Raw genomic sequence first — 5,333 nt, 5'->3', positions numbered from 1 at the left:
TCCTGGGGGCAGGGGAGCTGCCCGCAGGCAGGAATGTCAGCTCTCCAGGTGACAGGCCACATGGTGTCGTCCCCTGCAGTGGGAGTGCTTAGTGGTAGTCACTGCACCTCCAGCTGTGCCACAGAGGCTTGAGCGCCCCCCTCTGGCAGAGCAAGGCATGATGGAAAAATGCTTTCTACAGTCTTGTTGCTCAGCTGGCCTGAGCACCCCAGGGGAGCCCGGAGCTCCTGGGAATGTGAGCCACCAGGACCTGCGTTTTCACAAGGCCACACGTGATTCAAGTGCCCACTGTACTCTCCAGGAGTGCTTGTCCCTCCTCCCCATTAGGTCTGTGTCCCAGCTAAGGTCACTGGTCACAAGAAAAGGGGTCACGAGGATGCCATGAGAGCTCTCTATACCCAGCCCCTGTGAGCCTGCTGCTTCTGTCCTGGAACTCTGTTCTGGTCCCCACCAGCCCATGCTGGCTCAGGAACCACCGAATAACTTTGGCTCCGGGTGAACCTGGCCCCTCGTGCCTGCCCAGTGCCTGCACTGCACTGCGTCCTGCAGGAAACCCTCTGGTGGCCTCCCCAACCCCAGTCACAACAACCCCACCACCTGGCCTGCAGCCCCCCGCTGCACTGGCCTCCTCCAGGCTCCTGCACAGTGCCTGTCCTGCCTGGTGGCCTGTGCACCTGCTGGCCAGCAGTCTCTGCTGGCGCTGCCCCCCTCTGTATCCCTAGGCCGCTGGCACTGTTCCAGCAAGGCTTCCGGACTCCCACGCGTCGCCCGACCTCCCACCCCTCCCAAGTCTTGGTGCCATGGGCAGCCCACGCACAGAGACACCACCCGGGAGGAGGGTGCCGCACCCTCAGACTCTACAGGCTCCCGTGCCTGCGCTGCCGCGCCCAGCAGGAAGCCGACACCTGTCACCTGAATGAAGCTGGACCCCAAGACCCTGGCTCCTAACACTCAGGGTCTCCTTCTCCAGTACAGACGGCCACAAATAAAAAATGCCTAATGTGCTGGCCACAGCAGTTCCATGTCACCTCTAAATTCCCCAACTGCCCTGTGAATTAAGTCCTTCTGCTGTCTGCAGGTGAGAAAGGACGCGGCACATCAGCCAGGCTGGAGCTGGGACAGCAGGCAGGAGCCTGGTCACCTGGATGGCAGGCACTGAGGCAGAGGCAGAGACTGCCACCAGGAAGCAGAGGGCTCCTGCCACTCCCACCCCCGCCCCCGCCCCCGCCCCCAGCCGCCTTCCCCTCCTCACCCTCACTCCCTTCTTCTTGGTCGGCTCCAGGAAGAAGGCATCCTGTCCCTCCAGCGGCTTGTCCAGAGGGTCTGCAGAGACAGCGAGCAGCTCTGGGGCTTCTGGCATTGGGACCCCCAGGGCCTCCCTCCAACCCCTCCTCATTTCCAAAAAATGGCTCTGACGCTCAGGTGAGGAAGAGAGATTCACAAACACCAAGCCAGCCCACCACCAGACTGGGTTCAGGCAATGACCCTAACCCCAGGCTGAGGCGCGAGACCCCACAACTGCAGAAAGGGGAGCACAGGGGAGAGGGCACCACTTCAGGGTGCTCAACTCTGCTGGGGCAGCCCTTGGACGCAGTGCTCCCATGCAGCACGCAAACCACACAACTGTCCATGTCAGTCCCAGCCCTGTTTGCAGGTGACACCGAGAACACTCACTGTCCGGGGCTCAGAGGTCATAGAAGAGCTGCTGGATGGTGTCCTTGGGCCCAGGCTTGCTCTTGGCCACAGGAGGGTTGAGAAGCCAGGCCTGGGCCCTGTGCATGTCTCGGGACAGCTCGCCCTGCTTCGCCAGCTTCTCCCATAGCTGCTCCTTCCGCTGGAGCTTCTTGGCATTGGGGACCTGGAGAGCGAGGATGCTGCAGGGGGCAGGAAGCCGCAGAGGGCAGCAGGTTGGAGGGGCTCCTGCCACCCAGGCAGCCCCTGCCCAGCCCTCCCCAGAGGCACTGCACCTCCTGCCGTTCAGAGGCCTCTTCCCAGCCATGCTCCTGAGCTCGACCCAACAATGCAAGAACCCTGCCCTGGACGTCCCCTGGCACCTCACACCTGCCAGGTTAAAACTCACCTTGGCATCACGTGTCCCCTCTGCAGTGCTGCCTGACCCGCCCCTAGCCAAGCTCCCAGACTCCCCCCAGCCCTGTCGCCTAGCCAAGTCCAGACTGCTCCCCACGGCATGGGCCCAGCAACCTAGCCAGCCTTGACAAGATGGCTCCTGACCTAGAGGGAATTGGGATGGGCTTATCACTAACAAACTTTGTCTTAATTTCTTTTCTTTGTGGTTCTGGGGGTTTGAGTCCAGCGCTTCCTGCATATCAAGGAGGAGTCCACCACTGAGCTGCATCTAAGACCCTGAAAATCCATTTTCTTTAAATCACTTCTCATCAGACTTGTTTCTGCTTCCTTTTACTGCTTGAAGCAAGTCCCTTTCTTTTTGTGGAAGAATAATAAGCATTTAAAGTAAGCGCTCTCCAAAAGGCCCCAGCTCCTTGGATGGTACTCAGCTGGCACGCCTTAGCCAGGATTTTAGTTGAAATGTCAACTCTTGAAGTTCTCATGCATTCCCTTGACACCACATCTCTGTGGAGTGGCCTCAGGCCAATTTCTAATTTTTCATTCTATTTTACTTATCAAGATTGAAACATAGACATTATGTCCATTTCACAGTTCAGAAAACCAAGACTCACAGACTCACAGTCTAGCGACCCACAGCCATGTCCACGGCAGCACAGTGAGTGACAGCCAACCAAAGGGGCCAGCCTAGGTGTCTATCAGCAGATGAATGGGTGAAGAAAATGTGGCGTATGTACACGATGGAATGTTATTCATCCATAAAGAAAAATGATTATTGGGAATTCCAGTCCTCTTCCCTTAGTGTGTAGATATTGGTCTTTTCCTGTGTTTTCCTATTGTCTTCCTTTGAACATTTCCTCTTCTGTGGTTACCAGTCATTGTGAATTACAGCTAATCCAAAGGGTCATTTTAACCTATTTACCTCTGTAGAGTCTCTGCCTCCAAATAAATTTGCATTCTGAGGTCAACATATGATTTGGGGAAAGGTAATTCAGCCCATGCATCTTGGTTATGAAGATTTCTTTTAAAAAATTCTGTCAAGCACTAAATTACTTATGTCTTTAGGTGTACAAAATGTTCTTATCTAGGTTTCCTATTGCTTCTAAATACTGAAGCTGTAATGTTCTGTTGGCATCAAGTTTTGAATAAAGCTCATTAGAGATTATTCATCAATATATATGTTCACTATTCTGGTGTTAATATATTTCATATCTTTAATATTGTAATCTGAAGGACTGTGGTTGTGTTATAATTAGGTGTGCAAAGTGCCAGAACACTTGTTAATTATTGCACCTAAACTAAATTAGTAGTTTATTTATTTTTTTTGTTCTTTCTTTCATTTTTTTTCCAACTCCATATTTCCCCATTCACAATGCAGACCAGGCACTGGGCTGAGGTATACATGGGGTAGACTTACTCTGCCTCCTCTTGCTATACAGTCAGTGTAAGAACAGAGCCTGTGGTAAGCATCAGGGGACCCAAATTCATAATTTAATAGAATTTATTTCATCACATTTTTTTTTCTGTTGATCCAGAAAACCAACATAGAAGGGCTCTTTTGTTCCAGGCACAGTCTTGTAAATTAAAAGTGGTCAACATTAGTAATAAGTCAAATGGCTGTAAAATAAGTAAATTGTTGTGATGGTTTTGAAGTGTTCACCAAAGCCCATGTATTAAGAGTTTGCTTCCCAGCCTTTAGGATTATGGGTATTTGTGGAGCATTTAGGTGATGGAGCCTAATGGAAAGAGGTTAAATCTCCTGGGATAAAGTTTTGAAGGTGATATGGAGACCTTTCCATTTGCTCTCTCTCTTTGCTTCCTGGTCACCATGATGTGCCTCTGAGTCAAAATAAACCTTTCCCTTTTAATTTGTTCACCTCAGGAATTTTGTCACAGACAGGCAACCTGACTAACATATATAATTGCTTTAATCTTAGAATCAGATACCTTACCACTAAGTGGGTGATTTTCATAGCTGCACTAAGTAGTCCATGAGGGGCCATTTGTCCTGAAAAGGTAAGGGCCCCACAGATCATGAAAATAGATCACTAGAATACCCTTGGATCAGGCCAGTCACTATTTAATACAGCTTTCCAGGACATAATGATTTTTATAATGCATTATCTAATTATAATTGATTCCATCAACTTAAAAATTAATCTCAGCCTCCTATGTATATTTTAGATGAAGCAAAGTGCACAGATCTTACCTGGGAATAAAGAGGCATGGTGTTATTGCTTTTTATCCTTTTCTTTCTTTTAAAAAAATCTAACCCATATACCCATTCTTAATTCACTCATGTTGTAGCATACTGAAGTAGTAAAACATGGTGATAAGTTTAGTCTCTAGTAACAGAGGCCTTGTTTTGAAAATTTATTCATTTATTTTGTGGTGCTGGTGATGGAACCCAGGACTTCACATGTGGTAGGCAAGTGCCCTACCACTGAGCTACACCCTGGCCCAGAGGCTGGGTTTTCTAAAGGAATTATGACGTTGGGGCCATGTAGATTATCACACTTTGCTAAACAAATAATACCTCAAGATATAATCATACATGAACATGGAAAAAAATGATACCACAAATTATTGTAAAGGTTTCTCTGATAAACTAGTTATAAATTCAGATCACCAGTTTAACAAAAATAATCACTCTGTAATTTTTAACTACCATTGTTACAGTTACTTCCCCTGATTCTGTAGGTCACACAACAAATGTCATGTGTAAATGGAGTGGACTAAAAATCTCATGTGGTTGCCCTTTGGAAGAATCATCCTAAAAAAGCAGATGTAAAGGCTATTTTCTTGGAATTATGCAGCAAAATTAGTAGCAACTGCACTAATTTCTCTGACAAAAACTTTGTGGTTAATTTTCAATGGCTTTCTTTGTTAAGCAATCCTCTCTCTCTCTTTCTTTTTTTTTTAGGCTTTTCACAGGCCTATATTCCAAAGCCATGCTTCTAATGCCCACTTCCTCCAGCCACACCCCTCCTGCCTTCAGTTATCCTGCAATTAATCCCCTCAGATGATTAATTCACCAATTGGGTAAAAGCTTGCTGAACACAATGATTTCATCTCTGAACCTTCTTGCATGGTTTCACACATAAGCTTTTGGGCGACACATCACATCCAATCCATACCATTTCCCCTTATATGGTCCCAGGGGGGACCACAACCTGGAAACGTATGCCTTCAAAACAAAAGTGTTTTCTGTCATGATGATGAGCTCTTGTGTGTGGTGTGATTTTTTT

General features: G+C 48.2%; 1 non-coding gene across 1 annotated transcript; it reads right to left on the bottom strand.

Annotated features, from left to right (window-relative positions):
- Positions 1 to 3,438: 3,438 nt before the first annotated feature.
- LOC114097554 (small nucleolar RNA SNORA51) lies at positions 3,439 to 3,564 on the bottom strand. Its single transcript, XR_003583598.2, has one exon. It is a non-coding gene; the product is annotated as a small nucleolar RNA SNORA51 (small nucleolar RNA).
- Positions 3,565 to 5,333: the final 1,769 nt, after the last annotated feature.

Source organism: Marmota flaviventris, chromosome 18, assembly GCF_047511675.1.
Source record: "Marmota flaviventris isolate mMarFla1 chromosome 18, mMarFla1.hap1, whole genome shotgun sequence".
Lineage (NCBI taxonomy): Eukaryota > Metazoa > Chordata > Mammalia > Rodentia > Sciuridae > Marmota > Marmota flaviventris.
The sequence above is the reverse complement of the archived record's forward strand: the minus strand, read 5'-3'. Positions and strand labels throughout refer to the sequence as shown.